Source organism: Coturnix japonica, chromosome 3 (assembly GCF_054131305.1).
Source record: "Coturnix japonica strain WE chromosome 3, WE-NBRP24, whole genome shotgun sequence".
In the NCBI taxonomy this organism is placed as follows: Eukaryota; Metazoa; Chordata; class Aves; order Galliformes; family Phasianidae; genus Coturnix; species Coturnix japonica.
In genome coordinates this window covers 44,351,183-44,372,784 of record NC_140665.1, presented here as the reverse complement: position 1 = coordinate 44,372,784, position 21,602 = coordinate 44,351,183, and the positions used below count along the sequence as shown (strand labels likewise).

At 37.5% G+C, this 21,602-nt stretch overlaps 1 protein-coding gene across 10 annotated transcripts in view; it reads right to left on the bottom strand.

Annotated features, from left to right (window-relative positions):
• Positions 1 to 21,602, bottom strand: part of UTRN (utrophin) — a 326,938-nt gene that overhangs the window by 153,591 nt on the left and 151,745 nt on the right. The window lies entirely within an intron of this gene.

The following is a 21,602-nucleotide window of genomic DNA, read 5'->3' as shown; positions in this document are numbered from 1 at the left end:
GTGCAACTCTATTTAGAAAGCCTGTGCCCTGAGGTAATGTCAACACACATCAACTGAGATGACAAAGCTCTGCTACACTCTCATTGTCTTCAGCGTCTCTCTTCTGTGACTAGCTTGATTCATAGAAGTTGCCTGACTCAGCAACTCAGAAGAAAGACAGAGCCCACAAGGAAGACTGAGTAAGTAGGCAAAGCAAGAAAACATGAGTCGGGAGTGTGCTCAAGTGAACACTGATGGCTGGAAAAAATGGAGTAAGAAAGTAACTGATGGGGAGGTACAGCATCCAGGCGGCAAGGTGGATCATTCTGAGGAAATGATGGCAACAGAATAACAGAACAGGTGACAATAATGGAATCTGGATAAGGAATCTAAAGAGAGACTAGGACCTTAAAGTATTAAGGAGAAAAGCATAACTGAAAGAAAAATCGACTGAATGAAAAAGCCACAGAGCAAGGCAATGAGGAAAAAAAGCAGACTCTCCCTGATGAATCCTAGGCAAATGTCAGGAAGAAATGGGAGAGGGAAAGTTAAGGAAGAAAGGATCAACACTTGCAGAAGAAAATGAACAAGAATTGTAGTGCAAAGTCTGGAACTAATGACCAGTATCAGTATGCATCTCATGGCCAGGCTCTTGTCAGCAAAAGAAAGGAGAGTTACTCTAAAGCAGCTAGACAAGACCTTAAGTGTTAAGATCCCATCTCTATGCCTATTTTTACCTCTGTCACAAAAATCCTGCAAGATGTTCATCATGAGTTTGCATTTATCTTTTCCAAACAAAGAAAACTTCCCGTGTTTTCATGCCAGACTTCATATTCCAGACACCAGCCTGCAGGCTGCCAAGAGCTTGCAGCTGCAGACAAAGCCAATGATAATTGTTCCATAAACAAACAAAATACCTTGTAATGGTAAGCACTTACAACAAAAATAGGAAGAAAAAAAAAAAAAAAAAAAAAAAACAAACATCCTAAGATTTCAAACTAATTATCCAAAAGATGCTGAATACGGATTCTCTACTTTATTTCTTTGTAATTGCAAAATGAAGGTAAAACCACCACTCAGCATAGAAGACAAATTTGTTACTATGTGAAAAGCACTTTGGTAGCATAGTGCCATAAAAAAAAAATAATAATAATAATAAAAAAAAGTACTGTAGCATTGTAAAAGACAAACAAACAAACTGAAAACTCCCTTCACAATCTGAATACTATGATCTAAAAGGGACTGGGGCCACACAAATGATGGGGAAGAAAAAAACTAAGCAAGTGCTCATTAAGCATGTACTGTCTTCTGCACACTAAATGAAGCAAGATGAAAGACTGGAAAGATATCAGAAACAAAGACTGAATCATAATGTACAAACACAAGAACAGAGAAATTAAAGTTATGTAAGTGACCTTAATTGTGGTAACTTGTAACTTGAATATTCAACATTAATAATATTTTCCTAATGCCACTTTGCAGATGCAATAAAATTGAGAAACAAAAAAACAAAAGAGTAAATTCTCAAACCTCTATCATCTCCTTTCAATCACTAAGCCAAGAAGTGATGTTGATATTCAGACTTATATCAAACTTTTTCTGTTTCAACACTGCAAAGTTAAAATGCAAAGGCATAGCCCCCCCAAGCTTACTCCTTGATAAGAACCAAAACGCAAGGACAGTCCTGCCTTGAGAGATTTTCAGACATGGGGCTTTTCTGTCCCACTTGGATCACTGACACAGACAGCCACACCACACTGGCTGTTTGTTCCCAGCTGCCCTTTTATGCCTCACACCACCTTCCCACCCACAGTTCTCAGCATCATCACTTCCTTAGTGGAGCTTTTCAATGATTCTGCCACTCTGCAGATAAAGTACGCAAAGTACAAAGTTCTTTGTACAAAAAGATGAAGCTCATTAAACTTCTGTTGCTGAATTTAAATATAGTACAATCACCTACAGAAAATACCACACGCTACCGAAGTTATTCTTTGTATGTGCAGCAATTATATACAACTCATTAATTTTCATGTGAGTTTTGCAGTAGTTGTCAAATTAGCCATTTGAATGCCACAGTCCTATTTAAATGGGAAAGAAAAGTATCCAGTTAATAATGAATAAAATTGCAGTAACAATGGCTCTTGCTATCTTTATAACTGCCTACATCCCAAATTTCTTCATGGACATCAGTAGGCAAGCCTCAATTTTTTTATATTTTTTATTTTTTGCCAAGTGAACAGATGGTGCTTCATTAAAAAATAAAAAAATAGAGGAACAAAATCAGAGATAACATTGAAAAAGTTGTGGGTTAACTTACAGTGGCATATATAGGTTTATTTATATATAAACATATAAAAATACATATGTATATTCAGCTCCTGTCTGTTTATTGTTTTGTGTGGTTGTTTTTTTTTTATATACAGATATGTATGTGTGTATATATACACACAAGGACTGTTCCAAAAGTAGTGCCTCCTATATCATTAGATTGGCCCATGACATCAGAGGTGGATGTTGGTGGTATGGCAGTAGAAGTTGAACCTTCTCACTAATGCTCCATTACATTTTGTTGCTGTGTGACAGATGGCAACAGAGGGACAGACCAACAAAATGGTATCTGACATGGAAGTGCATATGAAGCAAAGGGTTGTCACTGAATTTTTCCATGCAGAAAAAAATGTCACTCATCGACATTTATTGATGCTTCCTGAACACTAATGGAGACCAAACAGTGGGTGGTGCATTTCAACAGTGATAATGATGTGAAAGACAATAAATATTCTGGATGGCCACACGGATATTCACAAGAGTGGCATGCAGAGTCTTGCTCATTGCTGGTGAAAATGCACAGCTAATGGTGGTGACTATGTTGAAAAATAGCATTTTGTAGTTGAGAATTTGCTCTACCAAATGGTGTTACTGTGATCTTCATTCTATTACAGTTTCTGTGTGCATGTATATATATAGTATATACTTAAGGTGCAAGAAAAAGGGAGACATTAACTTCCTAGGTGTATTTTAAAGGTAGCAGTTTTACTTCTATAGCAATTACACCATCCTAAATTTTAAGAAATTGTTTATTCACAGAGTGGCTCTGAATTCTACTTTTATTTGACCTGGACCATAAGTAATCACTTCTAGGGGCCTTGAGGAAGATAAATAAAATGCATTAATCTATAACACTGTATAAATCCTTTGTACATGCAGTACTAGGAAATATTTGGATAACAGATTATAATCAGTTATTTACTGAGATAATATTCTTCACATAAAATTATTGAAAAGTAGCAGAGGCACATGAAGCTGAGAGGCTGAATGTTCAAAATGGAAGAGTGCAAAGTACCATTCAGTTTAATTATTTCTCTCAAACACAAAGGCTTGAGACTAGTATTCCGTAACAAACTGCTTTCCTTAAGACCTGTGTTGACACCCCTTACAACTGCTGGAGTTTAAATAGTAACTACTTCTGTGAAGAACAATCACCTTATTTCTACCTTAGGAGCTCCATAAGCAGCAGTCTCACCATCTTCAGTTATCTGCAACTACACCACGACTTGGTTTAAATCAATACAGTTCCAACCTTCTAGGCTATTTATGAACTGTATCTGCTCATCACCAACTGCAAGAAAACAACCCTACATCACGCTTCTTTTTTGTCTTAACTATAAAACCACTTCTTTTCCAGCCTACCTACAACATCTCCTTATCTAATCAATACACCAGAAAATAGTTTCATTCCTCTACTGTTCAAACTAACATGACCACATCTCAGTTTTCTTTGCAAAGCACTTTAACATGCTGTTTGGACACTCTCTTTCCTCTCCTATTTATGCATCACATCTACCTGCTGCCTGGACATCTGGAGAAGATTCCTCATCTGGTGCACTGATTTCCTACATACAGTTGGTTGCTTTCTAGCACTAGCATAAACTGAGCTCAATCTACTGTTACAGACGATAACAGTTAAAAAAAAAAAATGCCAACAGTTAAAAACCAAGAATTGCTAAATTGTGAACATAATCACCCTTTCCCATCATGTTTTACTGTAATTTTTACTTGCTTTGATTAAGTTCTTCAGATTCTAATTCCTACTTTTGTTAAATATGATGCTTTTCATGCTCTATTAATGCTATGTGATGATAACTAAAACCATTAAACTACTGGCAACGAAGAACTGAAACTGGATTAAAGTACATCGATTTGTCTAAACGTAAGTTTGTTGATTTGATGGAAAATAATATCTTGGATGTCTGTTGTATTTCTAGATCTCTGCGTTTTATTTTCTCCTTGGTACATTGTGCTCTTTTGTAAAGAATCAATATTTACCAGAATTCAATGCTATGACAGATTAGCTTGTCCAACAGATTAAGCATTACACCTTCAGCAGCAGTGAACTGTGTGACTTTCCACAGATAGGGCCACTAAAATCCACAAAAATCTTTCAGGACAGCTGCCCAGCGTTAACACATCCACACACATTTACTATACAGAAGTGTCTGCAAATACAACACCACCACCACATACAGCACATAGATCTTCACAAAGTCAAGATTCCCCTCTCAAGTACCCTCTCAGAATAAACATATCTTCACAAATACATCTGTACAGATTAAAAATCTACTTTATATTTCAGGTGAGCGTAATAATCAAAAACAGCCAGCTAATTTTACAAGCCCATTAATATTTTCTTGGCAAGTATCATGGCTTCCTCCATACGTCTAGTCTCCAGAGAGTTCAAGACTGACAAGTGTCCTACAGCACATCTGCAGCACTTAAACCTACTACAGAAATTCTAAATATTGTGGTTTGTAACAATATTCGATACAAAAAAGGTTGCTAACAATCCTTGATTCATCAACTTGTCTGTAATGGCATGGTAAGATACTGAGCCAGACAATTTCTTGTCTACAGAGAAAGGGAACACTGCAAGAAAGAAGGTATCCACAAGCACTTCATGATCCTGGCCACAGAATCACGTGGGAGAAGGAAGGGACCTCTGGTGATCATCCAAGTCCAACCCCACTGCTAGAGCAGTTCCCTACAGCACTGCTAAAATTCACTACAGCAGGTTGCACAAGAAAGCGTCCAGGTGAGTTTTCAATATCTCCAGAGGGAAGCCCACAACCTCTCTGGGCAGCCTGTTCCAGTGCTCTAACACATTCAAAGTAAAGATGTTTTTTCCTCCTTTGCAGATGGAACTTACTGTGTTCCAGTTTGTGCCTGCTGCCCCTGCCTTGTTTCTGGGTACCACTAATAAGAGACAGATGCCATCCATTTAATTTCTGCCTATTAGATATTTATAAGTTTTGATAAGATCTCCTCTGTCTTCTCTAGGTTGAAAGTGTTAGACATTTTAAGCACCATCACAACACACATCACTTAGGTACGGTTCTCATCACTAGTAACTCTGTTCTCACTTGTCTTAGAATGAGTACTTAATTTGGCATGCTGTTTTAAAATTTTAATAACACTTGAAGGGCCAAAGATCATTCTGCTTACCTGACAAAACACCACAAACTTTAATTCAAATGGGAAGGTAATCAGTAAGACCACACAGTTCTGCCAAGACAAAGTGATTACAAACCTGATGCACTTCTGCTTTACTTATATCACTGTAACATATTAAACATTCAAGTATGGCTTGATGATGCAATTCTAAGGAGGTTATTTCAACCTTAAAGGCATACAGAAACCAAATATTCCTCCTTAGTAATTAAGCTTACAATATAGCAAATATTGCGAATGAGCAATAAAGTTTCGCTCTGAAACTGGCAGATTCCCAAATATTCTACTGATCCACACTGACAGAGATGACATTTCCTACATTCATTTTGATGTATGCCTTGTGACTCAAATAATTATCAGGCTGTCCTGTAAGTATGATTTTCAACAGGAAAAAAATATTAATGTTCTTGATTTTCAAAGATAGTATTCACTTAAATACTTCCAGACAGAAACTTTCTTCTCAACCACATACAGCAGTCAACGCACGTTTGTTAAAAGCTAAGCTTTTACCTAACAAAATACACATGAGAACTAAAAAAATAAATGAGAACTAGGAAGCATTTTAATAGTCTTATGAGTCAATCTTCATTTCACGCAAAGTCTTTTCTCTGCCCAAACTAACATGCTTTTAAAAGTTGCTATACTAATAAACTAGCTTTTAATAGACAAGAAGTAACGATTGTTGGAAAACAAAGGATGGATAAGACTCCCGTACCACTCTAAGCCAGACCTCACTCCACTACAGGAGCAGCATTAGGCAGTTCTGGGCGACAGAACTTGCTGATGCTACTGAACTGCACTGCTTGGTAGGCAGCCAGAGCGGTTATGACAGTTGATATTTCCCCCAATCATACAGCAATGTTTTTAATTCTGGTATGGTTGATATCTTATGTGGAAGATAAGTAAGTACTTCACATTACAGGCATGACAAGACTCGTGGGTAACTCATTAAAAAAATCATTCAGCAACAAGGAATGATACATTTTTTTCCTAGCCTGATAAAGATTACAGTGACAAATTTCCCTTTCTGCTTTTATAAACTAAATATACAAACACAGAAGCATGAGAGAACTCCTCTGTCCATCAAATGGAATCATTTCCTTCTGAACATTCTGCTTCATTAGCACCACAACCATAACCTTGGGTCTGCAGCAATACATTAAAAATGTTAGACCATTAGAAATTAGAGGACAAGCAGAGAAATGAAGTATTATTAAAATAATAATAATAATATTTCCAGTGTACAACACAATCTGAGAAAAATGTATGGGACAAAATCATTGATCATTTAATTTCTATGACAAGCATTGTGACACTTACTTAAGTACTTGCTTCAGTAACCTCCTGCCTGCTGTGATCTTAAAACTGTTTAAAGAGGCTCTTATACAATGGTCATCACCAACAAGTCTCCTTGCTTAACTCACCTGTAACCACACCCTAGACTTTCCACACCACTATCCACACCCTAGACTGCCAGAGAGTCATCTTCACAGCTGATGTTTCTCCACAGATTTTCCTGCACTCCAGTGCAGAAAAAGAATCAAGCTGACCATAAGACGAAAGGTAACATCAATCAGGACGAGTTCATATTTGTATCTTATGTCCTCCTCATTACTTTGCAGAGTCATTTGTTTTCAGATACAAATGCAACAAAAAAATAAAGAGTACTGTTTTGTTGTGTTTGTTTTTTTTTAAATCACTGTATACTGAAACAATAAAGAAGAGCTTTATAATACAGTCAGACATTCAAACATTGAATCTCCTTTCTTTTGTACTTTACTGTTGTATCTTAATAAACTGAGCTTTGTATATAAAGACCCATTTTATACATGTAGTATACTCATTTTCTTAAAAAGAGCACATTATTATATCTTGAACAGAAGCTTTAGGAAAAATAACTTCCAAAAGCTTTTCAGTTCAGCAGTTTTGACGACGGAATCATAGGATCATAGAATTACCCAGGTTAGAAAAGATCTTGAACATCATCAAGTCCAGCCGCAACCTAACCATAGTACCCTAATTCTAAAAACCCTCTGCTAAATCATATCCCTGAGCACCACATCCAAACAGCTCTTAAACACATCCAGGGATGGAAATCATTGCCAACACTTTTGCTATTGTTGTTTGTTTTGTTGACAATCAATTCAATCCACAGCAGTATAACTCTACTCAATTTACATCACTATGTTTCATGATAATAGTAGGAATGAGAAACCTAACACTTGTTTTAGAGACACTTGGTGGCTGCTAGCCTGCTCTTTCTTAGAAAAAAAAAAAGGCTGCTCTATTATGGCTCAAATGTACACAAGTGGTGGAAGAAGCAAAGTTAGTTAAGATTAATGTTTTTAAGAGAACTGTTTGGGAAAAAGTTTTTAATTTATGGAACAACTCAACCATAGCTTCCGAAAGACTTGGATAATTTATTACTCTATATTGAGGCTACACAAATATAAATCCCTATCCCAGGGGAGAAAGAACGATCATAAACAAATGCAAACAGCATTAATTGCACGCTAAATAGTGACCCCAGAATAAATAAGCATCATGTCAAACAGAAGTCACCTACATCTACTCCAGTGGTAAACATCCCACGCATTTACCAGAGAGCTGATTTTTAAGATACGCATGGCTAAGATGTGTTATTTTTTTCCCTCCAAGGAATTCAGAAAGAATTACTAACCACAAATACTATTATTTCAAACTGACATAGTAAATTAACTTTTGGTGTATTAACTAGGGAACTTAAAGTAAAAAAAGGGCTAAACAGTTTTTAAGCTTCTCATATGGAATTGGTACTGTTGCATGATGAACTTTTGAATCATGAAATCACAGACCAAACTTTGAAATTAACAGGAGGCATCAGTAACTCAACAAGGCGAATTAGTAAGGTGGGCAGAAAATGATGACATTGCCTCAAGTTGGAAAAAGGACAAAAATTATTTGTCTCAAGACTGGCAAATGTCACATCTCCTGATGAAACGGCAGAGAACACGAATGAGCACTATGAACAGCTACACAAGTGAATATGTGGGAGGAAGAACAGAAAACAAAAGCACTGCTTAAAACCTGGCAGAACACTAAGCATCGTTTAAAGAAAGAAAGAAAAAAAGAAAAAAATCAGAACAACAAAGGAAACCAACCAGACACAAGGAACAAATGCCAACAGAAGAACTCCAACAGGTATTTGCTGTTGGCTCCACTCCATGGCTTGAGCCTAGGACTCAGAGCAGTCAGCTACCCATGCCCAGCCAACTGCATTCTCCTCACAGCCAGGATCTTCCACAGGCTGAGTACTGTGCAAAGCAGGACAGCAGGTGATGCTGAAGAAAGGCTAATACCCACAGAAATACACACACACAGGTGTGGAAAACCAGAAGGAGGAAGAAAGACCAAGAGTAAATAGCCATCAGCAGCAAAAAAACTTCAGCTGAATGAGCTCTTCCACAGCATTATACTCCTTTATACAACTGATACCTGAAGAAAATGAAGAAGAACAAAGACTCCCCTCCTTTGAAACATAGCAAGAATTGTCACCCAACCTGTAAAGCTCTCCACTTCTATGCTTAGAGGTTTTGTTGTGGTGCTTTTATTTTTCTTCATGTCTCTTTTTCATATACCATTCATCAGCAACATATATTCCCTGATATGCTCTGTTTTCTATAGACCAAAAACATTTGAAAAAAAATATATTTTCCTCAGCATGGATGGAACAGAGGCATAATTTCTGCCTAGTTTTCATCACCTACTAGACACGGAATTAATTTCACAGCAAGCTTTCCAAGAACACCCATAAGTAAGCCTCAGCCTTGCTAGGCATCATTCATTTCCGTATTTACCTTTAAGTAGGAAGACAGTGACACATCTTTGTCTTAAAACATATAGGCAGACATTATTCCAAAGAGACCTTTGCTTTCTAGCATCATAAATTCAGTTCCTTTTAAAGTGGAAGTTTCTAAACCCAATAAAAATATCTCACACACACACTTGTTCTATTACTTACGCTAAGTAAAGTCTGGGTATGATGGAACATAATAGCACCCGTGATAGCAACTAAATCAAGTTATTTGGGAGTTAAAGCAAAAAACACACAGAAGAAAATAAATGCATATGACACACAAACCAAGCAAAACACTCCTAATAATTGTCATTTGAATTTTAAGTTACCTCAAGAATGGAATATACTTCTCCCAAGTTTTATTTCCATGCTCATTTGCTTTCCATCTTTCTTCATTTCACTGAGAAGCAGAGTAGCAGTCTGGAAGTACACTAAAAACCATCACCATTTATTTCTATTCCCTTCCTAAGAGTAAAACGCTACCTGAATATTTTCTGACTTCTAAACATAAACATTTTAACAGGCTTCTCATGTAAGCTCTAAAGTCATATACAAATCACTGCAGATCCACAATATTCAGTACGCTGAATTAGAAGAGACTCCCTGTACATAAGAAACTTCTACAGCTCAAAAAGGACAGAAAAGTATATACAAGCAATTTCAGTGATTCTACAGAGGTATAGATTTGGTTTTGAAAAACTAAAGGCAGATATACATGCATTTTCCTAGAAAACAATTTGTCTAAATTATTATTTTTTTTGCCCCAGAAGGCATAACATTTATTTATTTCTCTGAGAAAAACTAAGGGAGGTTGTTAATGGCACAAAGGTTGGTCCATAAATAGTATTACTTAAAAAACAGTAACACTAAAGTGCTACACCCAGGCTCTAAAGCTATAGAACACAATAGGAATAATTATGCTGAGAAAGCAGCAGTGCTAAATAACCAAAATCAGAGATAAAGCAGTAAAAACTTTAATCAACAACTCATAAGAACAGGTCAAAGAGTAACAAGGTAAGTTTGTCTTCTTCAAATTAGGCACACTTGATAAAATTTGACCCCCAAAAAATACTTAAATAACAGTCACTACGTATCAGCACCATTAGCAGCTGAGTACCAATAGAAGAGTGAGGGAGAATGCAAACACAGTTCTTCTCTTTAACTTAAGGAACAAGGAGGAACGAAGGAATTCAATGTCTCTAAGTTTTACTTCAACTTCTACAAAAAAACAGAAGCACATTTTAAGCACCTTAAAAATAACAAGAAAATCAGCAACAGCCAACAAGATTTGTAAAGAATCAATCATGTCAGACTAACAATTTCTTTCACTGACAGGATAACAAGCCTTGGGAATATGGGAGTGGTAGTAAATGTCAGTCATTTTGATTTTGCTGAGTGTCAAAAGTCTTACAAGACAGTTCCAAATTCAAGCATTTCTAACTGAAAAAAATACACTTAGTAATGAGCAGTTCACCATCAAGGTTCACATAAATAAAGACTGAACAAGGTCTGGTCTTGAGACCAGTACATATGAATATTTTCACCAGTCAACTTAGTGATTTAAACAAAGAACGTAAAGCTACAAACTATCTGGAGGAAAGATAAGAATTAGTAACAAATCTTGGCAATTTGAGGAACTATTCTGGGAGAATGGAAAGAAGGCACACCACTGAGAACAACAATCAGCACCTTAACAGACTAACAACAATCAACACAGTAAATGTAACTGAGAAATTACGAACAAGAGGGTGACACTGGAAAGAAAGATCTGGGTGTTGCACCATTGGGTCTTACAATGAACGTGAGCCAACAATGTTAATCAGAACAGGGGGAAGAGCAACAGCATCAGAATTCTTTCACTCTGCTAAGCTCTAGCAAGGTCTTATCAAGCAAACTGCTTCAAGTTTCAGGCACTGAGATTCATGAACTATTTAAGCCAATAGCAAAGAATCCAGAAGACAGCTGCGGAAATGATGATTTGTCTGAAAAGAAGTTGCTATGGTTTTCCAATATGTATGGGTCAACTTTCATGCTGGGCTGTGATTTTATATATGTATATTATGTATTATATATGCATTATATTTATTTATAGCCAGGGAGCAACATGCAGTGGGTTGATCTCTCAATTATAATGGAGATTTCACTTAATCTCATTTCATCAGCATGTAATACCAATAACAAAAAGCTGTAATAGTGAAGACATGAAGAACTTGAGTTACTTGGGCTTAAATCCAGCTCTAAGAATTCTGCCCTTAGGTAACAACAGACCAAATATCTTTAAGAAGTGGCATAGCTATAGATGATTTCAACATGGGGCTAAGAAAATAGGTAGTAACTTCATTTTCTTCATGCACTTTTATCACTACTCCCCTCCCTACCATCCAAATAATTAAGACTCATCATCATCTCAAATGTCCACTTGATCCTTCTGTAATACACTCATGAGCAATAAATGCTGTAGATTCCGAGAATATCTTCCAGAGCCAGTCTTGTTTCAGATCTAAACCTATGCATCTCTATTGCCACTTACAGCAATACACAATCCTTATGTGCATACATAGCTCGTTCTTCTTTCCGTGTGCAAGTCAGAAAATCAAGGGTTGTACCTTAACAGAAAAACACATTTGATACATAAAAAATTCCAAAGAAAATTCTGGAGGTAGAATTGTAGGCACACAATTTCTTATATCCATTTCTAACCTCCAGTAGCAGACTTAGCACATCTTTGCCTATCATCAGGAACAGATATACTTAGGGAGGTTTAATGCTGAATTCCACTGCAATTTTGAAGGCCCTTTTGGGTACAGTCATACCACATACCTCCACAGCACTATGCCTCTCATTTTCAACCAAATCCATTTTATCAGAATGAAATAGGTAGCTGATCCCATTTACATACCTATAAAAGTAACATGACACAGGACAGGATAAGGAATCAGCTCTGCTTTCTGTGCACAGCTTCACTGCAATCACATAGGCATGATGCATTTTAATACTTTATATACAGTCTAGTCCCCAAGGAAGTAATTTATCAGTGCTGCCCAAGGAAAACCTTCTTGTGGCATTCACTTTGAGGAGTTGCAAAATAATTCAGTGAAACCAGAGGACAGTAACAACAGTCAAGATAAAGGCTACCACTACTTTGAAACTATGATACTTTCTTAACCAGAAAAATCTAGCTGGCTTTCCCAAAAGAAAATGCAACAAAACATTGCATTCTAGTTAGTGTTCATGACTGAGTTCATCTATACTGCATCAGCTGGAAAACGTTAGTAGTGAAACAGCAGAAAGGTGGGAAGCGGGTTTCATCTCGCCTCAAGAAGTGAATCATACACGTGGTGTTGTGCTGCCCTGCTGCAGAGTAATCCCAGGGAGGGTAACCTCAGCAGACAGCATCATGGTACATGCACTGCAGTCTGTAGAGAACAGTACTGGCAAACAGCGCTGCTGACAGCCATTTTGTAGATATTTTTTTTCTGGCTGTAAACATTACAACTAAGATATTATACTGAAAATAATAAGTGCTGATAGTAATAAAGTCTATTTGTTTAATAGGCCCAGCAGGTTTTCTTAAAAAAGTGGTTTATCAACCATCTAGGGCAGATTTTAAGGATACCATTTCCTCGCTTCAGGAGAAAAACTAAAGGAAAGATATGGCAAGGACCCACATTTCAGACATATCTTTGTGTTGCAATACAGGTAACATATGTTGGGAAGTGAATTTTCATCTCTTCACGGGAAACAAGGAGAAGCATTGAGCTAGAAGACATGACAAAGAACATTTTAGCAACCTAAGGAAGAATTTCCAAAATATAGTCAGTCACAACCTGGTCTCTTAACTGAGGGAAATTTATAGATGATATAACTACACAAATGGCAATGATTAGTGCACTACATTTACGAAACCTCACATTGCATTCAAAGCCTACTACTTTCATTTGGAAGGACCAAATACAACTCAAATGATGACACTGCACTTCCCAGTACACAACCTTAGCTAAGGAGCATTTGAAAGTTGATCTCACCGAGTTTACAAGATTCATCCTTCGTATGAAAGAGCATTTGTCACTCTGGCTTGAGTACAAAGAGTGGCTGCTCTGGGTATGAGAAAGAAAGGCTACAGCTAAAGCAATGGAGAAAGTGAAGGAAAGAATGGAGTAACAGAACAGTACAATCAACATCAAAGGCATCTGCTTAAGATACCAAGTCTCTTCTACATTAACTCAGGTGAAATTAATTGTGGTTTGATTTGTTTTGGTTTTCCCCTCTCCTTTCTGTTCTTGCCTTCAGCTCACCAGGCAAAACAAGAAACTAAGCTAAAGTGATGTTTTAACAGATACAGGAAGACAATACTTACTTCTGCCTGACTACTACCGCTATATTTTATTTTTGGCTTTCTCATTTTTGGCAAAAATTTCATGTTCTGCAGCCACAACCACCACGTTACATAAAGAAAATTGGCCAACAACCAACCACAAGCAGCTTAAAAGTGCACAGTTTTACTTCATTTATTCCCATGCAGCATTCTTTCTCTTCTGTCAGTTGTAAAGGTGGTGCACTGTTAACTGAATCCATTGAACTCCTCTCAGTTAGAGACACAAGGGACAGGAGCAGCCAGCAGGGTTGGTTCAGGTAAGTACACCAGAGAGCAGTGGGCACTGGGAGAGCTGCCCCTGAGTTGTGTAGCAACAGGTGTTAGAAGACTGGCTTGTCCTTGAATTATGCATTTAACATTTTTACTTGAAATACTGGCTTGCCCTTGAACACATTTAACATTTTCACTTAAAGGCAGGCAGTACAAAAAAATTAAATTTTCTTTTTAATTCTCTCTCAGGGAAAAGCTGGTGGATAAGCTGGGAAAATTTCCCACTGATCTGACTGCTGGTAGGTACAGACAGACATTTGCTTTGGAATTACAGTGTGTCCCCAAGGAACATCTACCAGCGTCTCATCTTGCTGTTGCAATATGTAGAGCCTTCATCATGTTATGAGCTCTGAGCAGGAGATCCATGTGTAGGTAACAGCTGTTCTGCCACACAGAAAACACATCCTGGAAACAAGATTTTATTTTTTTTTTATATATGCCAAATATCATGCCACAGGAGGCCTTAAAAGCATGTTCACCACAGCCAAAGAACTTGATTTGCCACTCTTCTACCTTTCTACACGGAGAAATAAATAAAAAGTGCAAAATCAATGAAGGCAGGACCACAAGCCCTAAAACTAAGGACTGGGTGACCTGCAGCTGGCAGGCTTGCCAAACAGCCAATTTCAAAGGTGACAGGGGCAGGAAAAGGTCAGAAAAGGGAAGGAGCAGTCATCATTTTCTCTCTGAGCGTGTGTAAAAATCGATTTCAAACCTGCGTGCAGGAAGGTAACAAGGAAAGCAATTACAGTAGCCATTCAGAATTCCTACAGCTGTGATCAAATTATATTTTGTTATATTGTAATTTTTTTTTTTAAAAAAAGGTAATTTACTGACTTTTTTGTTGTTTTGCTTTCTTCCATTGAAAGGAATTTAATTGTACTTGCTCTCACCAAAAGCAAAACACACTCATAGAGGTAGAGGTGGTCGTGGCCTGCATATTTGCACACATTTACCACAGATGCGGTATCTCTTAGTTTTATCTCTTTGTGCAAACCTGGACAAACCTTGCTGCTGAAAGCAGTCAAACCAAAAACATTTAACCAAGCAAGTCTGAAAAGGGTCTGTATGAGAAACAAATGTTCATTTTGTGCTGACAGAAATTCTACAGACATGAAGGAGGTAAGGGGGTGAAGAAAGGCACAGGTTAAAAAAAAAGTTAACACAAGCATCAACATTTGATAAGACAGCACAGTTCATTTGCTCTCTGAACTGAGAAATTTTAGAGCAATTACAGATTCAGCCTGATCCTTAACTCTTCTCAAGGTGATACTAAACATATTTTTGCAGTAGGAAGACAAGCTGAAGCTTTGTGCAGGGGAAAAAAAAGTCTTTTTTTCCCCTAGAGCACCTAATAAAATGCTGCAACACAAGAACAAAATGGACAGTGCCATAGCAATTCAGCAGCTGAGTGTTTTCTGTAGTTCAGTGCCTAGTCATGCCATTTTATTTTGTCTTTTTGCCTTCCCAGTAGTTTCATTCATACTTGTTGCTTTGTCTGCAAAAGTTCCAGGCTCCCTTACAGACTAAAGCCTCAATGCTCCAAGTACACTAAAGAGTGACTGCCAGCTCTTGACTTAACAGTATTTTTATTCTAACTTCAAAAAGCATCCTAGGAAATCACAATAAAGTGAGACCAAACAAACAAACAAACAAACAAGGAAATTCATCCTACTCATATAACCCTAAGCCAGCTGTTTTTCTTTCTGAAAAAAAGAAAATGTCTTAATTTCATTTTACTTTTCTCTTCCTCACTATGCAAATATCATTACCAAAGAGTTATCTCATGCAAAGATGCTGAGATGGTATCAAACAGCCATAAAATACAAACATACTTTATAATCAAATTTTAAAAAGCTAAACAAGACAAGTGATCAGACTTAGCTTTATGCCCTGGGCTTTCTGAGATTATCTAAATCATAGCTCCTCCTCCACAAGCCCTATGCAATTGGACTAAAGCCTGGAGAAGGTGGTTTAAAAACCTTCTTCCATTTAAAAACCAGCTGTGTTCTGCTCCAGACCTGCCGTTCAGAGAAGATCATAGAAACCACCAATTAAGAGTCATTTCCCTTGATTTCATACAAGAGAAAAAAGATACATGTATATAAGGCACTCACTTGTGCTTTAATCAGAAAGTCTTAATATAATCATATATGTATTTGTCATAATACAAGTCATTTATACAAGTCATTTCTGTGTACAAAATTTTTCTATTAGCTTTATTTTGAGCTGTGGCTTTTTTATTACTTTATTGGTTTTCTGCAGGTGTGTTTGGGTTTTTGGGGGATTAGTAATTTTGTGTGTGTGATCCCTCTCCTTTTTTAATCTAAAAATTCTATCACATTTAAGCACTTCTATTTTCAAACTGGTCCTTACTTGTCATCTCGAAGAACATCTGTATGTCACCTGCATTTAGACTCCTCACATACTTTCTAGTAGCTCTTACCTGGTGATAACAGAAGCTACTTATAGCGAGCATGCTGACAGCCCAGTTACATTAAATATGCAAAACACAGTAATTAGAGTTAAACTACTTTTCATTTGCAGATGTTACTTTTTTGTTCACTCTAATTCCTTCCTGTAGAATAATATTCATTAAGTTTTAGCACAACCAATTAGAACTTCCAGGAAACACACACCTCAACAATGTACTAGACCTAATAAATTCACCTCCTCATTGCCTCCTCAAATTTTGATTAGGAACCTTGAATATTCAAGGATTAGCACACTTAACCCAATGTAGAAGAGTCTTCTTAGACCGAAGCGTAATTCTGTTTTATTCCTAAAATCAGCTCTTCTTTAAGGTGCCAAACAAACATCAGCCAAAGCTATCTTCCATATATTCCATTGTTTGTTTGTTCCATGGAACTTGCAAGTAACTTTCTTTCACATTTCTTCTACTGTGAACAGATGATCTATTAACCAAAAGCAGAGGTTCATTACACAAAAATACAAAGGAACAAATAGCTCCACTTTACCCACAGAATAAGAAAATTGCTACTGATTGTTTCTACCAGGGGCAAAACAGCATGTGTACCAACAATAACTAATGCTCCCAAATGAATATCATCTTTGATGCCACAGCAACAGGTCAGTAGCCACAGACATGCTCAATTAGCAAACATTATGCAAGCAGGCTACAGTTCTCCCGTTACTGCTACTTACCAGCAATATCAAAACGAAAACAAGCTATTAGCAACACTGTCCCTCTGACACTTTTCCCTTACTGCATCTATTACAATCCACAACTGAAAGTAACTTTTAGGGGCTACCTTTAATATGAGGCTGCTTCAGAAAAGGAAGAGCACTAGCGAAGTATAGAAAGATAGTCAGAAATGCTTGCAGACCAAGAGGGGATCTGATGAATGTTTTTAAGTATCTAAAGAGGAGTGGGACACAAGTGGATGAGGCCAGGCTTGTAGTGGTGTGCAGAGATAGGACAAGTAGTAATGGCCTAAAACACGTATATAACACATGAAAGAACTTCTTTATGTTAAGGTTGACATAGCACTGGAACAGATTGGCCAGATATCTCCTATGGTGATATCCAAGACCAAGCCAGACATCTACCTGTGCAACCTATTGTAGGGAACCTGCTTTAGCTGGGGGGTTGGACTTGCTGATCTCCTCAGGTCACTTCCAACCCCTGTGATTCTGTGAAAATATGTATCAGCATATCTGGATTTTGCTGGCAGAGTGCTGACTGCTTTCTGTGAAAGAGGTTGTTACCGTTCCTCCACAAAGGAGGAAAGGAAAAGAAATGCACTCACCTTCCTTTGAGACAAAGCTGGAGTGCTTTGCACATCCCTTAGTGCTTAAGAGGTGTTGCTACCATTGCTACTGGTTTCCGGTTACCAAATCTTTATCACTGTTCAGTAATTTTCTGATGTCCTGCTTTAAGATAAGCAGACCCAAATCTTATTGTAACATGTTACATTGCCCAAGGCCTTATTATTTATTTTCCCTTAAAAAAGACTACTGCAAAGATGCAATACTATTTGAAAGATGTATACGTGAAGCTGTGTTGTGCAATGCAACACAGAACTCCTTTACCTAGCAAAGAGGGGTTTCAATAAGCATTAAAAAAAAGGGAGAGAGAGATTGTAACAAAAGCTATTTAAGCATCTTGTCACATTGGCATGAAGAGTGGCTCCTGGGAGGTCATGTTCAAATCCAAATTCTTCTACAAAAACCTCTCCATTACTTTTCCTATTTTCACTTAAAAGTATCCTTACCTTAATGAAACAGTGTTGCCTTCCATTATAAGGGATGGCAGGCTTCCTGAAATCCAGCTATCTGCCTAACTCATTTGCATACAAATAACAGCTGAACTGTTTAAAACTGTAGCCATCTTATTGAGGTCTAGAAGGAGAAATTTCAGAGCTAATCTATCATTGCACTAGGCTCTATAAAGTGAAAACACCTGAGGAACCACTGTTAGCCTCTGATGCAAACACCTAGCAATAAAAGCTTAATTCCATTGAGAGGCTTTTCTTTTTTCATTCTGGCCCCATTTTCCTAGAAAAGAAAGGTTTGTGCTTCTTAATAAAAAATAAAAAATAAAAAAAAATAAAAAAAAAAAAAGCATTAAAAAGGGTGGGGGAAAAGTTTGGTTTTACATGGAACTTCTACTAAGACTCCACCCTATGAATCTCAAATGAATTCAAACAGTAAGAAGTTGGGACCCTTCATTCAAATTCTGAAGACTTTCAGTAATAGAATGAGAATAAATTGTTTCAACTAGTTTGCAGTGTCCAAACTTGTAGCAAACTAATGCTTCTCTATGTAGTAAACAATAAAAGATAATAATAACCAAGTGATTTACAGTATTTAAAACAGAACATTCAAAATCAAGCTTGAAGTGTAGCTGATTATCTCAGGGTTAATAATGAATTATTCCTTAAAAGAAAAAGAATGTGAAAGAATAATGCATAGTTCATACTGAGTCCAAAGAAGGCAGGTGACAAAGAGCAGTGACCTCAGATGACTGTTCCAGGACCGCATCACACAACCCAGCACAATTAGCACTAATTGGTCAGCAGTCTTAGCAGAAATGCCAGGAACAGAAAACTGAATTCTGCACCTCCCCCCAGAAGATCTCTTCAGGTCAGAAATTTTAAACACCAGTGCACAGCCAGCTCAACACGGCGCCCACACATACAGGACTCATCAGCAACCAAGGAACATCTACAGCATCAGCAGCATTTCACTTTGTTCCTTCATTTGCAGCACCTACCACACTTAGCACACAACAGAAGACACCAGGAAATATAGCTCTGCTACCACTATGAAGAATCGCTTTCAGTAGCACAACACAGGACATCAATTATCAGGAACGCCACTGACACCTTCCACCCACATTCAATTACACAGCTACACAGGACTGCATAAGTTACTTCAAAGCAGAATGCTCCACAGCAAAGTAAATCAAGAATGCTCAGCATGGGAACACCACAGGGCAGCCCCACAAGACCGTAAGCAGTGCCAATGAAATAGCAAACTTGCAGGGCTACTTAGGAGCACAGTCTCATGGCAGCTTGTCTGAATTAAATATAGACAGGGAGACAAAAGGGAACACAGGTCTTTCAGTGTCACTGAAGACCAGCAGCTACAGGCCAGATCCAAACAGTGCTATTTTCCCAGCTACATAGTGAGTATAGGTTGTTGTTTTTTTAAAATATATGCTGAAGTGATGTGAATGAGGTAGAAGAACAGATGGTCTAAAAACATCTAAATGTTCTAAAGACATTTAGGTGTCTTTAGAACAGGAAATGGTGAAGCATGGTGCTGGTTTAAGCATTTACCGCTTCAGGATTTCAGGAATTTGGGCAGAGTAACTGAGCCCTAAGAGAAAGAGGATAAAGGTTGTTCCATGAAAAATGGCAGCAATCAAAGAGTGCTGTGGTAAAATACTATGGTAAGATGGTCTCATATATCAAATATCGATCCAGTTCCTTGTAAACACATGAAGTTCATGGAAGTCAATTTTCCCATTAATCCTACATCCATGCCTTAATAAAACTACCCCATATTTTACATTCATGTCCATTCTCATTGCAATAGCAAAATACTTTCAGATCAAAATTCAGACTTGTCTTTCAGTGTAAGATTCTACAAGGCTGTCCTGAAATATCCTCCTTTTCTTCCTTCCAAAATACTATGAAAAATGCTATCACAAAAAAGTTACATCCGAGAACCCATCATTTCTATCTCTCCTGTTAAACTGCACTATGCTTGCAAACAGAAATGCTTGGTGCAACAGTAAAAAAAAATATCGAGTTTACTAAGTCTTACATCCATTCTCATTTTGTTTCCCCTTGTTTCATTTCACATTCACATAGAGCATGACAAAGCACAGTCTCCTGTTAAAAATTTACAGGAAAGCATGGTTTTATTACAAAGCTTCACTTGGCACTGATCACAATTAGGCAAATGGCAAAACAAAACAGTTATATTTCAGTCAGACTCATCATGCAAGATGCACACAATCTTTATGTGAAAGGGGCTGGTGGCATGTTCTCCTCTTCAGAGGAACTGAAAATGACACCTAACAATGCAAAAAGTAAGTACTGGAAAAGGAGGGGGACAGGTCAGATTTCAGCAAGTTTTACATTATACTAAAATGCCATCTCATCATAATGACAAAGTCCAGATATGTACCAATTGTACAACACCGTTCCCATTGTAGTTACACCACTGCAGAAGGACTCTCTCAAATAAATACATGCAGTGACTATAGAACAGATTCACAGCAGACCCAAATTTGGATCAGAATTCAGTAGAGCAGAAAGAACCCTTCGTGTGAGTCAAGGACGTGAAGTTCCTTTTGACAGGAAGTAGGCAGCAGTCACAGTTGAGAACTGATGTACTACAGCTCTATTTTAGTCTTCACATGTAATGTATTAGGGCACTAGCACAGAGCCTCACAGAGAACTGCAAGCTGGAAGACCTCTTGAAGTCACAGACCTCCAACGTCAGAAGCCAATTACAAAGCTCACTCTGGCTGCTTAAAACCTCATCCACTGTGGTTCTGAGTATCTCTGGAGATGGAAATACCACAGCCACTTTGGGCAGCCTGCTTCCTTCCATGCTAATGTTTAAAATAACATGTCCTTGCTGTATTTCCTTGAGAATTTTACAAAGAAATTAGATTTCCTAGACATTCAATTCCAGTCTTCATCTATATCAGTTTTAAATGCTATTAAGTTTCTCCATTCAGTCTTTCCATTACTTCTGTAGTTGCTGTAATTATTCTGTAATAAATGCCAGTAACAAACCAATCTTCAACTCCCAGAACTTCAGACATCCTGAATTTCAAGTACTGTACCACCAATTTTCAGGTTACCAACTTCTAACCCATATCAAAAAAGAAATTATGTCCATCTCACTAACTTCAAATGATCATTCACTTACATACATTCTTGGCATATCCACACTTCATCAAATGATAAGGCATTCAAGTCCTTTCAGTCAGTTTGTTGCAAAGGCAGCAGGCTATCTCATTGCACTCTATCAGCCTCATGTTCTGCCTGTCTTACATCCAGTCATGTCTCATCCCACTCCTGAACATGCATTACCTTATGAAATCATAAGAGATGTCAGTACTTCTACATCACTGTTTACAATACACAATACAGA